Raw genomic sequence first — 25,542 nt, forward strand, 5'->3', positions numbered from 1 at the left:
CATACAAACTGTTGGGCAATCTGAGATTAATTTAAAGCAACTTCAGTTATCTGAACTTACTTATTTGGGGACTTAAAAAAATTGTAGCTGTGCTTCATTCATCATGTAATATAGGAATATGTTTTTTGCAATTTTCTTTGTAACTTCATTTAAAGGCTAAAACAATAATTAGTCCACTAGCAGACATCCTATAAATATGCTGCCTAACCCAAGTGTTTAAGGCAATATAGTCTTAAATCATCATATTTCAATTAGCATATAATCATAAGTAAACATTTCACTATTCATTTAATTTTTTTCAGATTTTGATTCATATGAACATTACTGCCCATAGTGTATATATTTCTTAACAACAAAGAAGGTTTAATTAAATTAGGATATCCTTCCCTTATTTACTGCATTGTAATAAAAGCAAAAATTACCTGGTGTCTAAATGTATAGAGTAATCATTTGATAATATATACATGTATGAAATTATCACATGGTGCATTTTGAGCTTACACAGTGTTTTATGCCAATTATATCTCAGTAAAGCGGAGAAACATAAAATGTGAAAGATCAGTTTACAAAGAAAAAGGCAAAAAACACTGTACTATATCCATAGGCATGATGAGGTATAGAATAGGTAGGAGAGGGGGGATCCCTGGGTGGTGCAGCGGTTTGGCGCCTGCCTTTGGCCCAGGGCGTGATCCTGGAGACCTGGGATCGAATCCCACGTCGGGCTCCCAGTGCATGGAGCCTGCTTCTCCCTCTGCCTGTGTCTCTGCCTCTCTTTCTCTCTCTCTCTCTCTGTGACTATCATAAATAAATAAATTAATTAAGGAAAAAAAAAGAATAGGTAGGAGATGAGGATGGGGGAAGTCTGGAAAGCCAACAAGAGAATGTACTCCCTAACATACTACAACACTCCAGTTGGAGAAGACTATATGGAAGTTGAGTAGACCCCTCAACTTAATTGAACACATTTATTTCTGCTCCCTTCCAAAATTCCACTAAAAGAACATTAATGATGAAAACACATAATAGATAATAAATGTTCAGAAGCTGGAAATCAGATCAACATAGTTGTTTACTATTACATTACAACATGACTTAGTAGACCACTAAATACTGACATTGAAAAGCCGTGACTCGGGAAGGCACAATGGAATGGATTCCTACTGCCAAACCTCAAGGGTAGAATTTGGGAATCTCCTAAAGACAGGCAATGTACATAGGGCCAGAAAGAAGAGACCCGGTTGAAAGTCTGTAAAAGAGGATAGATAAAAAGTTTACTCACTGGAGAAGTTGAACCAGAGAGATGTTCAGTCTAAGGACACAAGACAGGCCAGAGAGCAAGTGCACCATATTGAAAGCAATGGGATTAAATAAAAATTTATATACTGCATGGTAAGACTCCTCCCATTATCATTGCTCACATGAAGGCTGCCTGATTCTATATGCTAGGTCAGATTAAAAGTGTCCTTCTTTGGGAAACAAACCAGCCTGAAAGGAAAACTAGATGCTTACAATTGGAAATTTTCCCCAAGAAATGGCTGGTTCTTATCCTGAACAACCTATCAGCCTATCAGCTGGCCAGCCCCAGCCATGAAGCTTAGCACCTCTCCCTTAACATATAAAATTATAACCAAGGATCACCAAACATTTTGTCAGGGTTGAAGAGGAACCATGATAAAAAAGAGACAATGCAGAGAGAGAAGAAAACTTGCTCCTTAGAGAGATGAGAGTATACAAGGCATCCATACAGAAAGAAGAGAAAGCTATAGAAAAGGAGAGAGAGCTCTTTGAATTAAAAAATATATAAATATGACAACAGAAATAAAATATTCAGTAATATTTATAAGATGAAGTTGCAAATATCTCTCAAAAAGTAAAATTAAAGACAAAAGATGGAAAAATTAGGGAACATATAAAAATATTAGACAGTGCAGGAAATGTTATCTCCTATTAATTTGAAGAAAAATTATCTCTAAAATTCTAATAATTCTTAATAATTCCACTAAGTATATAGATGGAATAAGAATTTTTAAGATGCATAAAGTCTCAAAAATATATCTTTCCTTCTTTCAAAAATACATCACAACAAACAGTTCTGAATGACATAAAGGGGCATGTGAAGATGTTATAAAATGGGAGAACCAACAACATCAATTGTGAGCCTCAGAGACAACCAGAATATTGTGAGTTGATGTTTCCTGCCACACGTCTTATTCATTTTACTCTAAAACTTCACAGGTTTTGTACATTTTACTTGAAGAAATGTACAATACATAAATGTAGCCATGGGTGTATTCTCTGTAATGTAAGGAAGATAAAACCCCTATTTTCAACAGTTAAAATTATAAAAATGTTAAAGAAAGAAGTGTATTATAATTTTTAGCAAAGGCTGCAGTTGGGCAAAAATGTTTACTATTTTCTCAAAGTAGCACAGACTTTGAGTTGGGGAAAATGGATCAGGATGGCTTTAGTCAGAAAGTACTAAAAAAAATTATACTTTTTCTGTTTACTGAAAATCTTGTTTCTTACATACCAAACTTGAACCCCAAATATAAGTGTATTGACACTAGGGAAGACAGGATGTGGCCTCCTTTATAAAGGTGAGATTATGCAACAGGCAGCGCTCTACCAGGATGGGGGGGGGGGGGCGGGTATGGTCATGTCATTTCTGAGTCCTGGGTTCCTGAGAAAGCACAGCAAACCATCCTCCCATCCCCACATATAGAAACAGCTTCAACCCTGCTAGCTTTTCAGAGTTCCTTAAGAGTTTTTTAAGCTAAAGGATAGAGAGTCAGGAAAACAATAATTAGAACTCAGATAACATCTGAACTCTCTAGCTCTCAAAATTCTTCAAGAGAAGTAGATGATGAGCATAGACAGGAAAGTGAGATGCTTTCATTTATAGTCTGGTATGGGGTTAAAATAATACTTGAACAGTGGATAACATTATTTTTATTGAAGTTATAGCCTTTCTTTACCTATAGGCTGAACATAAAAGCTGAAGTTATTTATTTAGATATTGGATTGTTACCATCTAGTCTTACAGTAAGGATAATGACTATATACTTTTAAAATTCTTATTCTGGTCATAGTTTTTTCCTACAGGGAAAAATATTTCTTATAGTTCAAAAAATGTGATACATAAAAATGTTCTTAGTTTTTTAAAGAATCATAAGACATAATTAGATCATAATTTATATTAGTGCTAACAAGCTTTGGAAACAAGAAAAGGCTATTCAAAAATCCAATGATATACACATATATATCAAGAGAAAGGGAAACATTGTTTAAGTGTGCTAGATTTTCCTCTCTCTAAAAGTTCTTTGATATACATCAAATTTATAAGGTAAATGTTCTAAAACGTAATCATAATTTCTGCTCTTAATTTCAATTTTTCACCCAGCAACAGAAAAAGCAGTTCACATAATCCTACTGAGTGGCCCCAGAAGTGAAGCCCATATATAGTCTAATAGTTTTGAAGCTCTTGTTGCAGGACCGTGATTTCAAATCACAGCTACTTCTCCAGAACTCTTCTGAGATAACAATAACAACAACAAAAATTAGAAAACCCACCAAAACCACAGAAAAACAAAAGCTCCATAAAACTTCAAGACACAAGCCAATTGGGCCCATGCTCCGAAAAGTGCTTATTTAAAGTCTGATTTTTCAAACACAGGGCTGATTTACAACATTTTTATGTGAATCTCAGAACATCCTTGTATGTAATTTTCTTGAACCACAACATACTAACGGAGTAATTTCTGAATTAGAAAGCAGAAAATTGCTAGAATTCCATCCTGTCACATGGAGGGAGAAATACTTAAGTAGTTCTGTGGGATCAGTGAACAGACAGCAACTTTTGGTAACAAAGAAGCTAGTTTTAAAACAATAACAAAAAAGAATTGTACTAAACTCTTGGTCTGAGCCCACTTAAAATCTCCTTGCCTCTGGTTTCCGCTAAAGCTCATATAAATTCAGGAATGCAAGACAGTAGGAGAAAATATTAAAAACACAAACATTCCCCTTAACTCCACACAATCCCTGATACCTGGACTTTTCAAAATAGAGAACTAAATCATATGATTGGTCTTGAATCATACCGCCTTTCTCAAAAACAGAAACAAACTATTTTAAGGAATAAGTAACTTCACATTGTTGTTCCACAGTATGTTGAAAAAAATCACAACCTGAACATTTTGCGTAATAGGAAAGTGATATTGCCATTAACCATACACATGAACTCAGGTAACTGTTGGTAAAATATTTGCCCACATTGGAAAACAACATCAGTGCTCTCCTACCACTGACCACAATTAAACCATTGTCAGCAACAGAGTTGGTGTTCAGAACACACAAAGTTTCAATTAATAGTGGGCAAATATGCTTATTTTTCTCCAGAAATCTTGAATTGGAACAAGAAGAGTAAATAAACCAGATACAACCAATCACTTCCCTGCCATAAAAAGTATCTCTTGGCTAAGCAAGAACATTAATAGGTTGAGGTTTGTCAAAAGAGTCTTTGGACCTAAGAGATCACAATTTTCTTTACAAAAACAGCTTCCTGATTATTTACCCTTCTAGTTGAAAGTACTGCTTTGTCCTCAAGTCTTTAAAAATAATGGCTGGGATTAATGTAGCCAATGCATTCATTCAGAAACATTTACTGGGCAGCACTATTGGGCGAGGATACATTAAATAGAACCATCTCTTCCCTGAAGGAGTGTTTTGACTGATTTTTGGCAGACTTTAATTTTTGCTTTCCTTTACATTTCCCTGGTTGCTAATGAGGTTCAATTGCTTGGCTCATATATTCATTGCCCATTTATTAGCTAAGATGTTTGTCATTCTCTTGTTTATTGGAAACTTATTAGCCATTCTGGATTTTAATTACCATTCTGGATACTCATCTCTTGTTTCTTACATACAATGTAAACATATTCCCTCATCCGTAACTTTGTCTTTTTGTCACACGTTAGCATTAATATAGCCAAATTAACCAATTCCCTCTGTATTTGTTGTTGTTCTTGTGTCCTAAGGAAACCTTCTCTACCCCAAGGTCATAAAAATACATGCAAAGGAAAATATGGATTTGCTGTTCACATTTAGGTCTATAAATTCACCAACAATTTAATTTTGTATATGGTGTGAGTTAGAGATCTGACATTTTCTTCCTTTTGATAGCCAAATGACCCAGGGTCACTTATCGAAAGAGAGATTGTTGGACAGTGAAAAAAGAAGAGAATATCAATAATTGAATTCTCAACCTCAGCCTGGAGAGACCTATGATATAGCACATCTCTACATGTAAGTCTAGCCTGACCTAGGGGAGTACTAGATACTTTGGGGAAGGATTACTGCTTATTCACATTATGTTCTTTGTGCCTACCATGATACACAGCAGAAAGTAAAGTATGTGGTAAATAACCAGGTAAATGTAAAGCCCTTTATAATCTAGTTAGCATCACCTTCTAGGTGCATCCACCATGTACTTAGGATGTACAAAATAGATAGTGTGCCTCTGTGTTTCCTGTTGCCACTCTTCAAAAGCTTCTTTTCTACCTGCCTTACCAATTGGCCTGTACACATCTTTTAATTTCTCCAGGCAAAACATGATGTGTTCCCCTTTTGCACCCACATATCACCCATAAATACATTTGAGAAATATGTGGGACATTGTCTTACAAGACACAGGCCAGCGAACTCCCTTTGGGATCTCTACTGAAAATCAAAATTCAATTCTTAGAATATTAGGGAACCACAGATTTTTTCCAGCCTTCATGGATCAGTGGACACAGGAACTTACTGGTTTTGGTACTGTATATGATCTCCACAAGGGCATCTTGATAGCTTTTCCAAATCCACTGACATATTCCCTGTGATATAGAAGACAGTATTCCTTGTTCTGCATAATCCTGGACCTCCCAAATGGCATATTTAGTTCCTCTGTTGCTGCTACTAGAGTAAAAATAACCTAAAATAAAAATGGTTGTAAAATTAGCAAATGCTTCCATGCATAAAAGCATCATCATTCTCTGATGGTTTATTATGCACCTGTTTCTCTGATAAATATTTTACATTCTTAACCTCTTAATCCTTATAACTCCGAGGCTATTACTGTTCCATTCTGTTCCATTACAAAACTAGGGCTTAGAAAAGTAATTTGGCCAAGCAGCTAACAGTGCATAGGACATATTTGAAGAGATGAAACCTCAAAACCAAAAGGACATACTTTGTAACAAAGATGATCTACCTTAGTAATTATCATAGGAAAGATATTGCAATTTTATAAAGAAAAGTATGTCCTAATGTACTTATTTATTTTTATTTGCCTGTTGTAATATTCTAAAAATCCATCAGTTATTGATGGTTTAAAAACCTACAAGATATTCATGTCATGTCAATAGATTATAAAAATATTGTCAACCAACAAAGATATTTACTGAACTCTTACTGTGTGCCAGGCACCATTCTAAGTACACATTAAATTAACACATTTAATTTTCACAAAAACTCAATAAAGACGGTATTCCCATTTTACAAATGATGCAACAAGCCTAGTGAGTTTAACACAAGAGCACTTGGTGTTATTCTGTATGTTGGCAAATTGAACACCAATAAAAAATAAATTTATTATTAAAAAAAGAATATTTAAAAGATAATAGGTAATAAGAATGTTGTTACAGGCCAGGGACTGTTCTAAATTCTTTCCATGCATTAACTCTTTCAGTTTTTACAACGACACGAGGTGGGTTCCATTATTATAGATGAGGAGACTGAGGTACAGAGAGGTTAAGTGATTTGGCCCAGTCACACAGCCAATAAGCTGCAGGGGTAGGCAGTTTGGGCTATTCACATGTAACAAAAAGAACAGCCACAACCATTTGAAGGAAATTTGTTATGTTCCTGGAACCACTGCAAGTACTCCAGGCTTATGATTATTGTTATTAGATCAGTTTTGTGGGATTTTTTTCTTCCTGTATATCAGCAATACAATCTTGATGTTCAAAAGCTTCTGTGAGTTTATTTTAAAGGATCCCCAAAAGGCAATATTGTGTTTTGTTAGGCCTATACACCAAAGACTTGACCTATTTTCTATTGACTTACTTTGGTCTTCAGGGAGATTAAGCATTTGATTCACATGTTCTAGAGAAGTATTCTACAAGACAACGTGGGCAAGAGAAAGTAATTCAAAGTGATAACACATGTTGTAAAAGGCCATCAGAATTCTTTCTCCAGTCACACCCAAATGTTATACTACTCAACAAAGAGCCAAACCAGCTTGAATTTAAATTCCCATTCTGCCACTTGCTCAGAAATACTTTGTGTGGGAGTCTGCAGATACAAGAAAATGGGGCAAAGCATTTTGACAGCAGCTAGAATCGACTACTAAATTGGCAGGACAACGTCCCTGGGCTTCTCAAGCTAATATGAGTACAACTCACCTGAGGGTCTTGTTAAAATGCAGATTTTGATTAGTAAACCCAGTGAGGCCTGAGATTCTGGATCTCTGATCAGCTTGCAAGTGAAGCAGATGCTGATCCTGTGACCACACTTTGAATAGCAAAGGGCATTCTTAACAGAGAAGAATTTGGACATTTGTAGTCAGGTAGACCAAATTTCTGTGGCCTTGGACAGTTTTCCTAGCCTTTCTGATCCTTCTTTTCTCCTAAAACAGAGACAAAAACATCCACATTGTAATGTTTTATTATGATGATGATGATTTTTTTTTTGATGATGATGATTTTAAATGGCAGTTTCATCGAGGTAAGCTATAGATAAGGAATCCATACCCCTACCCTGATCTTGGCTGTGGATTTGACTTTTATTGGACATATTGACTGGACTTTTTTCTGTTCAAGACTCTTTTGGTCAGCATTTATTTATAAATACTTACTGATCTATGTGGTGTAATGTTACTTTGAGGATTAGAGAAAATCAAGTCTTTGCTGACTCCTGGCTATAAGGAATAATTCTTACCTGAGACAGTGGATACTTATTGAGTTCTACAAAAATATTTTTAATTTGGCATCAGATGCACCTTGACATTGGTTTTAACTTGATGGACTCTTGATAACTGGGCTCCAACTCCATTCTGAAATCCCAGCCCCCATCCTTGTGTTGCAGTAGGGTTGGTCCTTAAATTTGGAACTTCTGTTCTGATCCCATATCTTTGGGGAGTAGGGGGATCTCCTAGCACTGGAACCTCACCTTACTGAGTCTCCTGGGATCTGAAGTCAAGCTCCTGAACTCAGCCAAGTGCCTGATCCACTAAAAAGACCTGTAAGAAAACTTGCAGCTGTAAGAGCGTTCTGTTGATGAAAGAAATCAAAGAGCTCCAAGATTCTACTGTTTTGAAGGGTTAAGGACATTTAGCTCACAAGGGAATTAATAATTTTCAGATAGTAGTTTCTAGTTTACAAAGCATATTCACACACTCAATCTTACAATGTATCTCCTCTCATCTCCAGACAAGTTTCAGAGAAATCACATACATTTACTTAGGTAAATACCTAAACTAGAACACAAACCTGATCATCAGCTACCCTGGTTGTAACCCCGGTTATAGATTTACTTGCCCCTTTACATTTTTATGAATATGTGAAGTTATTACTTACACTTTGTAGCTCAGGGCATGAACAATCTAGAGCATCTGTGGGCAATGCAACAGTAAGGCCACAAACAGAAAACTTTGACGCTTCCTCTGTATGGGATGGCTCATAAAAAGGTACCTTCAGAAGATGGTTTAAACTACCGTGGAGGCCATTGTTTGGTGCTGGTTGAATGTGTAGAAGATCTGTTTTTAAAAATAAGTTCAAAGTAGTTTTATTTTTTTTAAGATTTTATTTATTTATTCATGAGACACACACACACACACACAGAGGCAGAGACACAGGCAGAGGGAGAAGCAGGCTCCATGCAGGGAGCCTGGTGTGAGACTCGATCCCAGGACTCCAGGATCACGCCCTGGGCAAAAGGCAGGCACTAAACAGCCGAGCCACCCATGGATCCCTCAAAGTAGTTTTAAATTAAAAGGCACAACATCTATCTAGGAGATGGGAGAAAACAAAACCTCCTTTAATAAATTCTCTTGTACTGTATCTGCCATCCAAGTTAGTGACTCTTCCCCTCAGGTTTTGTTTTTGGGTTTTTTTTTTTTTGGAGGGGTGTTTTTAGAGAGAGGGAGAGAGAGGGGTGAGGTGGGGACAGGGCAGAAGGAAAGGGAGAGAGAAATCCCTCCAAGCAGACTCCCCACTGAGCAGAAAGCCTGATGTGGGGTTCAATCCCACTACCCCAAGACCATGACCTGAGCTGAAACCAAGAGTCAAACTCTTAACCACCACCCAAGCACCACTGCCCTCTCCACCAGGGTGTCTATCACCTCCTCTTTCTAGAGAATGGCCATATTTGTTATAGAAGCTACAGGCACTTCCAGGAACTATTTCTGCTCCTCCAGAAAAAAGTATCATCGCTTAAATGATCACTTTGTTCCTTAAGCATATCCCAGTTTTCTAGCATACAAAGCTATACTTTTATCAAAAACAATTTTGAAGAAGTTAAATAATTAACAATCTTATTTGTAATATATTTGCTTGGTTATATGAAACTTCTCTAAGGGCAGATACCTTTAAAATATTAAACTCATGAATTTTGTGTGATTTTTGGATAGCTTCTATTTTTTTCTACAACAACACAATATACAAATAGTTTACAAACATAGTTCTTTAAGTGGCTCCTGCTGAATACCACCAAATCTCACTTAGAACTGAAATCCTACCTTGTTCCTTCTAAGCCTCTACACAAAGGGCCAACATCCCAGTCCACAAACTCAGCTTGATAATCAAGAGTCTGAGCTGTTAAGACTATAACAAATTATTTTCAAATGGATACTTTATTGTTTCTAAGCCATATTTAATCACCACATGCCTTTGGCAAGATTAGGAATGACAACTGTGAGTGTATTTATGTCAGAACTCCTGCAGCTCAAGGTGAAATTGCAACTTATCCATTTGCCTTGCTTAGATAAATGATTTATCAGTACAATGGTCTGACGTAAGCATGTAGGCAGAAAGGTAGGGGAGATCCCCGAAAATTCTAATTCCTTAAGGTGGTTTTTGTTTTTCTTTTTGTTTTTAAACACTGTTATAATCCCAAGCATCTGTCCATAATAGGGCTTTCTAGCATCCTTTTATGCCAGAAGTTTTTTTCTCTGTCATTACAAAAAAAAAAACAAAAAACAAAAAACAAAAAAAACACTTGAGCTTGAGGGGGTTTTTCCTGCTTTGAAAAGTTTGAAATGGGGATCCCTGGGTGGTGCAGCAGTTTGGCGCCTGCCTTTGGCCCAGGGCGCGATCCTGGAGACCTGGGATCGAATCCCACATCAGGCTCCCGGTGCATGGAGCCTGTTTCTCCCTCTGCCTATGTCTCTGCTTCTCTTTCTCTCTCTGTGACTATCATAAATAAATAAAAATTTTAAAAAAAGGAAAGTTTGAAATGTAATTTTATTTGTCTAAGTTTTATGAAATTTTCAAATAGTGAGTAAGTGGTAGAAAAGCTGGTCTCCTGAGATCTAATGTTTATCATTATCATGAAACAAAGAATTCACTCTTACAGTTCAATCATTCTGAATGATGACTCATTCCCATCTTTTCCAGTTTCTGTCTTAGTACAGAGCACCCACCTCAGAGATTCAGTTTATTACCAATTTCAAAATACATAATTTAAAAAACATATCCATATTTTGATGTTAAATTTATATAGATGTCCTCACTACATACAAGGTTATAGACTTCAATATTTTCAAATGGTTCAATTTCAGTTTTTTCTTTAAAACTGGATCCACATGCCAAGAAGATAGCCTAGGTGGTAATGGTCCTACTGTTATTAGATGCCATCTCAATTCAAAAACAGATGTTGGAAGAGACACAATTTTCCTTCTGTCACAGCTCTCCCAGTTATGACTGAGGCCACTGTAAGGATTTCTTTTCAGATTTGCATGTGATTTTTATATCATTTGCACCTATGATTGGGATCTCAACTATACAATAAATTATCATCTGTATTGTGTTTACTTTTTCTAAATGTACTTGCTTCCACAGCACCTCTTATGCCTACAGATGAGGGGAAACAAGCAACAGTAGACAACCAATGTAAGCACAGTTCTACTATATGTAGACAATATAAATTATAAATTCATCACATAACATCAGATACCCTTATCATAGTCATTTCAAATCATTGTTCAAATATGTTAACACATGGCCAAAAGCTGTTGATGTTTCTAAACACTATGTTTTTTCACAGCTTATACTAACCCACCGATATCTCAAATATATCTCCCCTTTACTTTTAGGGTGAAGAAACCTAAATATTTTTATGTATATTGAATTAACTCATGTTTAACTTAATTATATTACTCATAACACATTTGATACTTTTATATTGTGAAGAACAAGAAGAAAAGTGTCAAACATAAACAATTATTTTGCAATAATGGGGCCAAATACATACATTTTTATAAATATATTTTAATATATTCATATATTATATATTTATATATTTATAAAAGCACTTATTATATATTATAAATATGTATATATATTCAACAGTTGTCCAGGCTGTATAATATATGTATTTTTTTCCAAGATAATTAGCAAAGAACTGGAGGCATAAGTTTTCCTGATACTGATTGACTTAATTATCAAATAATACTCTATTTAATAAAGAAGCACTCTGTCTCCAGAGACTTTTCAAACATTTACAAGGATATATAGCTCATCATGACAATGTTAAAAGGCACTATATTCATAAAGAGCCCAACACATTTTCTTTATTTGGGAAGGGATATGTGTGTGTGTGTGTGTGTGTGTGTGTGTGTACGGAAATAGATAAGACAACCAGGCTGCAAAAACCATAAAGCCTTATCTATGGGGGAATATCAGCTACACTTTATTCATGAGCTCTTCCAAATAGTCTCTTCCCTGGGTTTCTATGACATACTATGTTCCTGGTTTTCTTCCTTCCTTACTGCCTGTACTTGTAGGTGTGTTTGCCAGTGATTCTCTTTCTTTCAACTTTTTCAAGTAGAATTGCTTAGAGCTCAGTACTTGGTCTTTCTTTCTACTCATACTCAGTTTCTGAGGATCTTATCTAGTTGCATATTTTTAAAATAAGTTACATTCCTAAAACCCAAGTTTTAATCTCTGAGTAGATAGACTCTCTTTAGGTGCCTATATAACATCTCTACTTTCATGTCTAATACATATTTTGAACTTCAGATACCCACTTGAACCCTTGCTCCTTCCTCTTGAATCAGCCACAGTCATAGCTTATGAAGGCTCTCTTATCCCCAGCATATCAGGCAGGTTGCCACCTTTGGGCCTTTGCACTGGCTGTTTCCCCAGCCTGGGACACTCGTCCCCTGAATATTTGAAAGGTTGATTTTTTTCACCCTCTTCAAGTCTCTGTTCAAACATCATCTCAATGAATCTTACCTTCTCCACCTTATGTAAAACTGCATACTGCCCCTCTGGTACCCTGAAACACACCCAGTTTCTACCTACTATGCTTTACTTTTATTTCTCATGGCACTTATCCCCTAACATACCAAATAATGTATTTCTTTATTATGCCAATTGTCTATATGCCTCTGTTAGAATGAAAGCTTCATGAGAGCAGAGATCCTTATCTGTTTCATTCAGTGCTGTACACAAGGGTCCTAAAAATTGCCTATCACAAAGTAGGTGCTCAGGACTCCTGGGTAGCTCAGCAGTTGAGCATCTGCTGTAGCTTGGGGCGTGATCCCAGAGTCCTGGGATCGAGTCCCACATCAGGCTCCTTGCAGGAAGCCTGCTTCTCCCTCTGCATATGTTTCTGCCTCTCTCTGTGTCTCTCATGAATGAATAAATAAAATCTTCCAAAAAAAAAGTAGGTGCTCAATAAATACTTGTTAAAAAAAAAGCAGTAGGTTACCTCCATGCTCTTAAATTCATTGTTATAACAATGATTACCTCCTCCACAGAATATGTTTTACTCCTTTAAAGAAATATTACATTGCAATCAATACATTGATATGAGATCTTACTGTATACTGAGCTTTAATGGATTTTTATGTAGCTTCTCTTTTATATAATTTTTCTGTCAACGATAGCATAAACATAGTTATTTTTGGACTCAAATTAATAACTAGAGGAACAAACAGAATGGTAGGAGAGAAAGAAGGAGAATCCAGAATCTATAAATAGAATTTAAAAGCCTTTGGCTCTTAGACATTGACAACACAATGATAACAGAGGCACAGATTAAAAAAAAGAAGAAGAATTTGAATATAACATTGTACATTAGTACACATCAATTAAAAATTAATTTAAAATGTTAAAAAAATTGTCTTCAAGCTTACCTGTATCTTTTAGACATTAATTAATGCCCATGTGATTAAGAATAGTTTGACTAATATACTACTTTAAGCATTTCAGTACTTTAGAAACCAGTCTTTGAAACTGGGAAAAAATATTGATTTCTATTTTACACAGGAGATATCTAGGAAAATAGCATAAAATATAAAGAAGAGGGCAGCCCTGGTGGCTCAGCGGTTTAGCGCCGCCTTCAGCCCGGGGTGTGATCCTGGGGACCCAGGATCGGGTCCCACATCAGGCTCCCTGCATGGGGCCTGCTTCTCCCTCTGCCTGTGACTCTGCCTTTATCTCTCTCTCTCTCTCTCTGTGTGTCTCTCGTGAATAAATAAATAAAATCTTTAAAACATATATATAAAGAAGATGGAAAGTTAATTATAATACTTGGTAAGAAAAGGCTAGTACATTCTCATAAATTCAGACTTTATTTTTAATTTTGGGGTTGCTGTATTACTTGAATGACTTCAAATGTAATTAGTCTTTTGCCTATCTCCTATTTTAGCATTTTAATTCAGCAGTATTAGCAATTTTATACTGTTTGTTTTTATACATGAAAACAAAATATCAATAAATAAACTTAGATTTATTTTTTTTTTTTATTGGTGTTCAATTTACTAACATACAGAATAACACCCAGTGCCCGTCACCCATTCACTCCCACCCCCCGCCCTCCTCCCCTTCTACCACCCCTAGTTCGTTTCCCAGAGTTAGCAGTCTTTACGTTCTGTCTCCCTTTCTGATATTTCCCACACATTTCTTCTCCCTTCCCTTATTTTCCCTTTCACTATTATTTATATTCCCCAAATGAATGAGAACATATAATGTTTGTCCTTCTCCGACTGACTTACTTCACTCAGCATAATACCCTCCAGTTCCATCCACGTTGAAGCAAATGGTGGGTATTTGTCATTTCTAATAGCTGAGTAATATTCCATTGTATACATAAACCACATCTTCTTTATCCATTCATCTTTCGTTGGACACCGAGGCTCCTTCCACAGTTTGGCTATAGTGGCCATTGCTGCTAGAAACATCGGGGTGCAGGTGTCCCGGCGTTTCATTGCATTTGTATCTTTGGGGTAAATCCCCAACAGTGCAATTGCTGGGTCGTAGGGCAGGTATATTTTTAACTGTTTGAGGAACCTCCACACAGTTTTCCAGAGTGGCTGCACCAGTTCACATTCCCACCAACAGTGTAAGAGGGTTCCCTTTTCTCCGCATCCTCTCCAACATTTGTTGTTTCCTGCCTTGTTAATTTTCCCCATTCTCACTGGTGTGAGGTGGTATCTCATTGTAGTTTTGATTTGTATTTCCCTGATGGCAAGTGATGCAGAGCATTTTCTCATATGCATGTTGGCCATGTCTATGTCTTCCTCTGTGAGATTTCTGTTCATGTCTTTTGCCCATTTCATGATTGGATTGTTTGTTTCTTTGGTGTTGAGTTTAATAAGTTCTTTATAGATCTTGGAAACTAGCCCTTTATCTGATATGTCATTTGCAAATATCTTCTCCCATTCTGTAGGTTGTCTTTGAGTTTTGTTGACTGTATCCTTTGCTGTGCAAAAGCTTCTTATCTTGATGAAGTCCCAATAGTTCATTTTTGCTTTTGTTTCTTTTGCCTTTGTGGATGTATCTTGCAAGAAGTTACTATGGCCGAGTTCAAAAAGGGTGTTGCCTGTGTTCTTCTCTAGGATTTTGATGGAATCTTGTCTCACATTTAGATCTTTCATCCATTTTGAGTTTAGCTTTGTGTATGGTGAAAGAGAGTGGTCTAGTTTCATTCTTCTGCATGTGGATGTCCAATTTTCCCAGCACCATTTATTGAAGAGACTGTCTTTCTTCCAATGGATAGTCTTTCCTCCTTTATCGAATATTAGTTGCCCATAAAGTTCAGGGTCCACTTCTGGATTCTCTATTCTGTTCCACTGATCTATGTGTCTGTTTTTGTGCCAGTACCACACTGTCTTGATGACCACAGCTTTGTAGTACAACCTGAAATCTGGCATTGTGATGCCCCCAGATATGGTTTTCTTTTTTAAAATTCCCCTGGCTATTCGGGGTCTTTTCTGTTTCCACACAAATCTTAAAATAATTTGTTCTAACTCTCTGAAGAAAGTCCATGGTATTTTGATAGGGATTGCATTAAACGTGTATATTGCCCTGGGTAACATTGACATTTTCACAATATTAATTCTGCCAATCCATGAGCATGGAATATTTTTCCATCTCTTTGTGTCTTCCTCAATTTCTTTCAGAAGTGTTCTATAGTTTTGAGGGTATAGATCCTTTACATCTTTGGTGAGGTTTATTCCTAGGTATCTTATGCTTTTGGGTGCAATTGTAAATGGGATTGACTCCTTAATTTCTCTTTCTTCAGTCTCATTGTTAGTGTATAGAAATGCCACTGACTTCTGGGCATTGATTTTGTATCCTGCCACGCTACCGAATTGCTGTATGAGTTCTAGCAATCTTGGGGTGGAGACTTTTGGGTTTTCTATGTAGAGTATCATGTCATCGGCGAAGAGGGAGAGTTTGACTTCTTCTTTGCCAATTTGAATGCCTTTAATGTCTTTTTGTTGTCTGATTGCTGAGGCTAGGACTTCCAGTACTATGTTGAATAGCAGTGGTGAGAGTGGACATCCCTGTCTTGTTCCTGATCTTAGGGGAAAGGCTCCCAGTGCTTCCCCATTGAGAATGATATTTGCTGTAGGCTTTTCATAGATGGCTTTTAAGATGTCGAGGAATGTTCCCTCTATCCCTACACTCTGAAGAGTTTTGATCAGGAATGGATGCTGTATTTTGTCAAATGCTTTCTCTGCATCCAATGAGAGGATCATATGGTTCTTGGTTTTTCTCTTGCTGATATGATGAATCACATTGATTGTTTTACGGGTGTTGAACCAGCCTTGTGTCCCAGGGATAAATCCTACTTGGTCATGGTGAATAATTTTCTTAATGTACTGTTGGATCCTATTGGCCAGTATCTTGTTGAGAATTTTTGCATCCATGTTCATCAGGGATATTGGTCTGTAATTCTCCTTTTTGGTGGGGTCTTTGTCTGGTTTTGGAATTAAGGTGATGCTGGCCTCATAGAACGAATTTGGAAGTACTCCATCTCTTTCTATCTTTCCAAACAGCTTTAGGAGAATAGGTATGATTTCTTCTTTAAACGTTTGATAAAATTCTCCTGGGAAGCCATCTGGCCCTGGACTCTTGTGTCTTGGGAGGTTTTTGATGACTGCTTCAATTTCCTCCCTGGTTATTGGCCTGTTCAGGTTTTCTATTTCTTCCTGTTCCAGTTTTGGTAGTTTGTGGCTTTCCAGGAATGCGTCCATTTCTTCTAGATTGCCTAATTTATTGGCGTATAGCTGTTCATAATATGTTTTTAAAATCGTTTGTATTTCCTTGGTGTTGGTAGTGATCTCTCCTTTCTCATTCATGATTTTATTAATTTGAGTCTTCTCTCTCTTCTTTTTAATAAGGCTGGCTAATGGTTTATCTATCTTATTAATTCTTTCAAAGAACCAACTCCTGGTTCTGTTGATCTGTTCCACAGTTCTTCTGGTCTCGATTTCGTTGAGTTCTGCTCGAATCTTTATTAACTCCCTTCTTCTCTTGGGTGTAGGATCTATTTGCTGTTTTTTCTCTAGCTCCTTTATGTGTAAGGTTAGCTTTTGTATTTGAGTTCTTTCCAGTTTTTGAATGGATGCTTGTATTGCAATGTATTTCCCCCTTAGGACTGCTTTTGCTGCATCCCAAAGATTTTGAACGGTTGTATCTTCATTCTCATTAGTTTCCATGAATCTTTTTAATTCTTCCTTAATTTCCTGGTTGACCCTTTTATCTTTTAGCAGGATGGTCCTTAACCTCCATGTGTTTGAGGTCCTTCCAAACTTCTTGTTGTGATTTAGTTCTAATTTCAAGGCATTATGGTCCGAGAATATGCAGGGGACAATCCCAATCTTTTGGTATCGGTTCAGACCCGATTTGTGACCCAGTATGTGGTCTATTCTGGAGAAAGTTCCATGTGCGCTTGAGAAGAATGTGTATTCAGTTGAGTTTGGATGTAAAGTTCTGTAGATATCTGTGAAATCCATCTGGTCCAGTGTATCATTTAAAGCTCTCGTTTCTTTGGAGATGTTGTGCTTAGAAGACCTATCGAGTATAGAAAGAGCTAGATTGAAGTCACCAAGTATAAGTGTATTATTATCTAAGTATTTCTTCACCTTGGTTAATAATTGATTTATATATTTGGCAGCTCCCACATTCGGAGCATATATATTGAGGATTGTTAAGTCTTCTTGTTGAATAGATCCTTTAAGTATGATATAGTGTCCCTCTTCATCTCTCACTACAGTCTTTGGGGTAAATTTTAGTTTATCTGATATAAGGATGGCTACCCCTGCTTTCTTTTGAGGACCATTCGAATGGTAAATGGTTCTCCAACCTTTTATTTTCAGGCTGTAGGTGTCCTTCTGTCTAAAATGAGTCTCTTGTAGACAGCAAATAGATGGGTCCTGCTTTTTTATCCAGTCTGAAACCCTGTGCCTTTTGATGGGGTCATTAAGCCCGTTCACATTCAGAGTTACTATTGAGAGATATGAGTTTAGTGTCATCATGATATCTATTCAGTCTTTGTTTTTGTGGACTGTTCCACTGAACTTCTTCTTAAAGGGGAATTTTAAGAGGCCCCCTTAAAATTTCTTGCAGAGCTGGTTTGGAGGTCACATATTCTTTTAGTTGCTGCCTGTCTTGGAAGCTCTTTATCTCTCCTTCCATTTTGAATGAGAGCCTTGCTGGATAAAGGATTCTTGGTTGCATGTTCTTCTCATTTAGGACCCTGAATATATCCTGCCAGCCCTTTCTGGCCTGCCAGGTCTCTGTGGAGAGGTCTGCTGTTACCCTAATACTCCTCCCCATAAAAGTCAGGGATTTCTTGTCTCTTGCTGCTTTAAGGATCTTCTCTTTATCTTTGGAATTTGCAAGCTTCACAATTAAATGTCGAGGTGTTGAACGGTTTTTATTGATTTTAGGGGGGGATCTCTCTATTTCCTGGATCTGAATGCCTGTTTCCCTTCCCAGATTAGGAAAGTTTTCAGCTAGAATTTGTTCAAATACATATTCTGGCCCTCTGTCCCTTTCGGCGCCCTCGGGAACCCCAATTAAACGTAGGTTTTTCTTCCTCAGGCTGTCGTTTATTTCCCTTAATCTATCTTCATGGTCTTTTAATTGTTTGTCTCTTTTTTCCTCAGTTTCCCTCTTTGCTATCAACTTGTCTTCTAGTTCACTCACTCGTTCTTCCACCTCGTTAACCCTCGTCGTTAGGACTTCTAGTTTGGATTGCATCTCATTCAATTGATTTTTAATTTCTGCCTGATTAGCTCTAAATTCTGCAGTCATGAAGTCTCTTGAGTCCTTTATACTTTTTTCTAGAGCCACCAGTAGCTGTATAATAGTGCTTCTGAATTGGCTTTCTGACACTGAATTGTAATCCAGATTTTGTAACTCTGTGGGAGAGAGGACTGTTTCTGATTCTTTCTTTTGAGGTGAGGTTTTCCTTCTAGTCATTTTGCTCAGTGCAGAGTGGCCAAAAGCAAGTTGTATTGGGAAAAAGAGAAAAAGAGAGGAGAGAAAGAAGGAAAGAAAAGAGAAAGAGAAAAAAAAAGGGAAGAAAAAGAAAAAAAAAACGAAAAAAAAAAAAGAAGAAAAAGAGAAAGAAAAAGAAAGGAGAAAAAAAAGGGGGTGGGGGAAGGAAACAAATCAAAAAGCAAAACAAAACAAAAACAAAAACAAACAAACAAAAAAAGAACCACCGGGGAGTATCTTCTGATTCTGTGTACTTTAAGTCCCTTGGCTTCTCCTGGAAGTTGTCCGTCTAGCTGGTGTTCTGGGGGAGGGGCCTGTTGTGCTGGTTTTCAGGTGTTAGCAGTTGGGGGAGCTGCTGTGCCCCTGCCTGGTGCAGGGCTCGGTGGGGGTTGTTTACCCCGTGAGGCCGCAGGAGGAACAGCCCCAGTGGCGGGGCAGCTCTGGAAACCTGGATTCAGCTCCGGCAGGAACTCCGGAGCTCTCCGTCTGCAGGGCCTGGAGGCTCCGGGGCGGGGCCGCTGATGTGCTCAGCTGGGGCAGGAGCGTCCTCGCTGTCCTGGGCCCTCCCGGCCTCTGCCTGTCCCGGGGGAGGCGGGATCCTGGGCTGTGTCCCGGCGCCCTGTGCTCCGGAACCTGCGCTGGTGGATTCGCGCTCCCGGGCCGCGCAGCCCCCTCCGCGGAGCCGCCGCCCGAGCCCCTCCGAGCTGCTCCTGGAACCGCGCAGCCCCCTCCGCACGGAGCCTCTTCCTCTGCCCGAGCCCCTCCGAGCTGCTCCCGGGGCCGCGCAGCCCCCTCCGCGGAGCCGCCGCCCGAGCCCCTTCAGCTGCTCCGGGTCCCGCCGGGTCCCGCCGTGCGCGCTGCAGCCCTTAGGGAGCTCGGCGCACTCTCCTGGGTGCGCAGTTGCTGTTACTGTCCCCGGGAGCCCTCGGGCCTCCCCGCCCTCCTGGGTCCTGCTCCAACTCCCCGCGAGCCCCTTTCCCCCGGCAAGGTCGGTGCAGCTCCTGCGTCTCCGGGACCAGATTTATTTTTTAAAGTAAAAATGTCATACTGGTTCCAATTAGGTTTCTAATGGGTAAAAGATTCCTCTTTTTTAACAGTTGTCCGGGCTGTTTACAGAGACGGGCTGGGGGCTGCATCACCTCTCACGCACCCCTTGGAGGGACCCCGGCCTCCCTGGAGGCGGTGTGGGCACTCTGTCTTGCTCCGGGCCGCCTGGGGTCTCACCAGCAGGAGTGCCGGCGGGCGGGCCAGTCATCCCAGCGCCTCAGCCCTCGGATCCCGGGCAACAGTAGGTGCTTTCACTCCCTCAGCCTGCAAGGGTCAGATTTGCCATAGAAACGACGACCTCTACTGTTTTCTTTTGTGTTTTGATAAACACTGAGGAAGCTGGAGCTGTACAACTTTATCTTGGGGAAGTCCTCAGAACTGGTTTATTTGGTGTCGTGTAACCTCTTTCTGCTTTCAATACACGATTAGTAATAAAAAAAAAAAAAGAGAGAGAGAGAGAAAGAGAGATTTGTCTCATTTACTTTCCTACTACCCACCTCAGGTAAATACACAAGCACACAATGTTTTTGTTTTTGCATTGTAGGCAGGACTTTAATTTAGTGTCTTAAAAAAAAATCAACTTTCAAAACATTCATAAGTGACTCTCACTCATCTTAAATAAAAATAAATCACAAAATGGAAAATAAATCACAACACTGAGCAGGCTACACTCAATGCTACCTAAAAGAGGGAAGAAAGGAAAGGCTAAGGACTATCTAGAATGGGGAAAGCGAGAGGATTCTTATTTATAAGGGTTTTAAATTCAGTTACTCAAAGGTGCCAGTTCATTACCTTGGTTAATTCTAATAAAATTTTTGGCATAAGATTTGTTTAAAATATATACATATTTTTAAAGATTTTATTTATTCATGAGAGACACAGAGAGAGAGAGAGAGAGGCAGAGACACAGGCAGAGAGAGAGAAGCAGGCTCCATGGAGGGAGCCTGATGTGGGACTCAAACCCAGACCCCAGGATCAAGGCCCTGAGCCAAAGGCAGACACTCAACCACTGAGGCACCCAGGCATCCCTAAAATATTTTAAAAGATAAAAAGTATTTTTTTCTTTATTACATAGATATTTGCAAGATTATTGGAACTATTTGGGTATAATTAAGTTTTAAATTCTGTGTGGGAGGCTAGAGTATTCATTAATGAAAGAAAAAAGGGTCTTTAGAACTAAGTCATTGGTAAAATTTTCTAAAATGGATCCTTTCTATATTTTCAGAAAAAGACTTTTAAAAAATGTTTTCGACTTCTAACCCAACTCAATTAGAAAGCTTTAGTTAATACTAAAGTCAATACTTATTCAGAGATTAAAGATGAGAAATAGTGTTTGAAAAACACTATTTTCTATTCTTCTCAAGTGAAAATTTTAGAAATTTACTCTTCTAACTGCTCATGTTTATGCTTTCCAATCATTAATTTGACTCTGGAAATTACATATGGAAAAATAGAAGCTAGCATTTGGAAAAAATGAGTTGATTCTATCTGTCATGATTTAGCTCAACTTCCAAGTACCATATGAAATCTTCTGGAACAAATTCTCTTTTATCTTCTCAATGTCTAATTAATAAAGTCGAAATCAAGGCCAGTTCCTCTGCCACAGGTGAGTGATGACACAGATGGGAGATGAGTAAGACTTACTTCCTGACCCCAGGAGAGTCCTAGCCACCTATGTAGAACCTTTCACATTTTCCCCTGCTCTCCTCTTCTGCCACCATTCTAAGCTGACCCGAACAAAGTTCCTAATTGGTTATCCTAACTCCAAACTTCAGAATCTTCCCACAAAGAGCACGTGTGCGCACGCGCACATACACATACACACACCTACTATTATTGAACATTGTTAGCTCTCTGAAATGCAACTCCACACATCCACATATTCACCTCCAGCCACATTGTATCCACCAATGTGAATTTTCTTTACAGTCAAAGTCACACTATTTAGTCATGACAGTTGGATCCTTCAGAAGGAAAGCAGCTTCCTTCATCGGAACCTAGTCCTGTAATCTATTTCTACACTTCCTTGTCCCAGAGCAACTGCTGGCTTTAAAAAAGATGTCCCACTACTCTGGGTAGAGTATTTCAAGACAGAAGCACTTCTGAGATTATACAGCCTGACAGTGCTCAAGGCTTGGTCAGCAGATGGATGTTTTCCAGTCAAGAAAAATGGCCCATTTCCTTCTGCAGATAGAGCCTCCAGTCAGAGCTCAGTGAGCTAAGCAAGGGTTATGCTTCTATTGCCTCTCATCTTGGCTGAGTGCCTCTGGACAATGCACAGACTGCACAAAGCTTGGGGCAGACCTGCTGTATGTGACAGCATTTAGCCTAACCCATCCTGACTCTTCAAAGCCCATACCAAGGGCAGCCCAGGTGGCTCAGTGGTTTAGCACCGCCTTCAGCCCAGGGCCTGATCCTGGAGACCTGGGTCAAGTTCCGAGTCAGGCTTCCTGCATGGAGCCTGCTTCTTCCTCTGCCTGTGTCTCTGTCTCTCTGTCTCTCTGTCTCTCTCTCTCTTTCATGAATGAATAAATAAATAAAATATTTAAAAAAAAATTTTTTTTTAAAAAAACCCAGAGCAAGAACCACACCTACCAGGAAGTATCATCTGACCTTCTTTGACATCCACACCTGGGCTGTGTAATCACTCTTTTTGTTTCCTTGTACCTTGTACTTGATCCTAGCTCAGCATTTGTTACACCTGATTATAATTGTTGTCTTCCTCCCTGCCTGCACAAAGATCATTAGGGTGGGGACTGTGCCTATTCCCATTTCTTAGAAAAGTACCTGGGAAGTATTTGTAACTTTCCAATCATAAAATAAAAAGTTATTATTCATGTTCTTTAAGGGAGGCACTTTAACAATATTTCAGCTGTAGTTCAAATAATTGGGTTTCCCCGAATTAGTAAAATCTAAACATTTTAGGCAAAATAAGGATGATAATGGTGGTGATAGGTTACACTAAGTGATGGAATTTGCTGATTCTGGAAAGGAAATCAAATCTAGTCATCAAACGTTGGACATTATAACTAAAGACAGCATACTTTAATGTAGAAACTAGGTAGCCTGACACTTGTGTGTTAAAAGAGTTGGAAGTAGAGTGAACCCAGGACTTAATCAGATGAGACCCCTTGATTGCTCTGGTTAGAGCTGTAATCAACATTTCCCTTGATGTAAATTAGTTTACTTTAATATCAAGGGAGTAATAAAACCAGGCTCATTTTGTGTTACAGATGATGAAAATGAAACCTGAGACATGAATTTAAGTTCTCATAAGTTAGGGTGTGGAGGTGGGTCTTGAACTCTCAGCCTGCTGTTCTTTTTACATCTCACCACTAGCTATTAAATATACAAGGCTTATAATTTGAGACTAGATATTAATTATGATACCCAGATGTACTGTGGTGGCTGGACTCTCCTTCTATAACCCATAGGCCATGTTATAAGATGGATGGGCACTTTCTCATTTTGCATTAATGGCCTCCTAACTTCTTTAATTTCATACTCTCAACAGTAAATATTTGGGTAATTCACCTACATTTGGACATATTTGTTCACATATTATGCACTTAAATTACTAAAAACCTTACATACTTAATATTAGTAAAGCTTAGTCTTTTTAATTCTTCTAGAGAATGCTATGTTGAGTCACACAGTAAAGCCACTGACCTTCCAGAGAAGAGCTATGAAACTCTAAACCCAAGAAGAGAGGCCAGTGCCATCTAGAGGCCAGGGGTGAACATGCACACTCTCCGGATCAGCCGGGTACTGACTGCTTGGGTTTCAGGGTTGTCTCATACAATAGGCTCTACCAAAATCACAGTTCCTCATCCTGCACACACTTATATTAGAGCCCAACTACCTCATTTGTTTTTGCTTCCTCTTTGTGAAACATATCTTTCAAACTCTGAATTCCTATTTTCCTCTGTATCTTCCAGCTTTACATAGCATACAAATAAGGCCAGAAAACAGTAGGATCCTGATTCCATTTAAAGCCACTTATGTACAAGAAAAAAAAAAACCCACTGGAACGAAATATAAAAATAGGAAACATTAGTTAAACTACTAGAAAATGTGTATGTATTTGTTTGCTGGCTTATCATCAGTCTTCTTCATTTGACAAGAATCCTGCCTGTATCCCAAATGCCTAGAACAAGGCCCAGCACATACCATAACACCAATATGATTTTGTGAAACCAGTGAATTAATTGGTTATTTGGAATGAGCCGATTTGGAATGGTTTTTATTTTCTCTACACATAATTATCATTTGCAAATTCTCAACAATCAACATGAATTATAACTAGAAAAAAGAAATAAATGTTAATATCTAATTAGTTAGCTTGGCCTTAGAACCAATAAAGGTGCTCTTTCATAAAAACCATCAAGATGACAAAGATCTCAAAGAGCCATCTAATCAATTACTTACTACCAGCCTGGAAGACAACTGATACTGTCTTTACATCCTGTCTACCCCTGGAAAAAGACCCCATGGGGGTTAGCAATATGCTGCTATTGACAGCTTCTGGAGTGGTCTATAAACAGTGCCAAGCTTCTTCTTCCCATTCTTCTATATTGTGAGGCTTAGGAATCTAAGATTGGCCCCCTAGTAATAGGGGTTTCTAATGTAGAAGTGCTAGGTAGCATATAAAAAGTCAAGGAATTATTAGTATCAGGAAAAATTACAGGATAATAGCAGGATAAAATTAAGGTAATTTATAATGAAAAATAGTTGTTAAAACTATCAAGAGACAAGTAAATATATGCACAAATCTCACAGCCAGCTACTGCCGATCCACCAAAAGATGAGCTTTATCAATTCTGACATTTTTGGCAAAATGTAGTCGTTTTGGCAAATCAGGAGTCAAATAAGGTTTGAAATGCTGATCAGGTTTCTGGCAATAAAAATAAGTAAATTCTTTCTTTGTGTATGTTATAAAATATGCAAGCTAATTCAACAATTTCATCTTCTAAGACAATTAAGTACTTTTTAAAAGTAAGAGGGTTTAAGCTTGGCTAATAAAATAAGGATATTAAGTATTAAATTAAATGAGAATATTAAAATATTAAAGGATATTATGTTGTTTTTATTGTTGTAACAATACTTAAATTGAAATTAAAAATGTGATTTAGGAGAGGAGGAGCAAGATGCCGGAAGAGTAGGGTCCCCAAGTCACCTGTCTCCACCAAATTACCTAAATAACCTTCAAATTATCCTGAAAATCTACGAATTCGGCCTGAGATTTAAAGAGAGACCAGCTGGAATGCTGCAGTGAGAAGAGTTCGCGCTTCTATCAAGGTAGGAAGACGGGGAAAAAGAAATAAAGAAACAAAGGCCTCCAAGGGGGAGGGGCCCGCGAGGAGCCGGGCTGAGGCCGGGGCGAGTGTCCCCAGGACAGGAGAGCCCCGTCCCGGAGACGCAGGAGCTGCACCAACCTTCCCGGGCGGAAAGGGGCTCGCGGGGAGGTGGAGCAGGACCCAGGAGGGAGGGGATGCCCTCGGAA

General features: G+C 38.4%; 1 pseudogene; it reads right to left on the reverse strand.

The window, feature by feature from the left end:
* LOC140608702 (ectonucleotide pyrophosphatase/phosphodiesterase family member 3-like) overlaps positions 1-25,542 on the reverse strand; it is a 54,925-nt pseudogene that overhangs the window by 13,087 nt on the left and 16,296 nt on the right.

Source organism: Canis lupus, chromosome 1 (assembly GCF_048164855.1).
Source record: "Canis lupus baileyi chromosome 1, mCanLup2.hap1, whole genome shotgun sequence".
Classification (NCBI taxonomy): domain Eukaryota; kingdom Metazoa; phylum Chordata; class Mammalia; order Carnivora; family Canidae; genus Canis; species Canis lupus.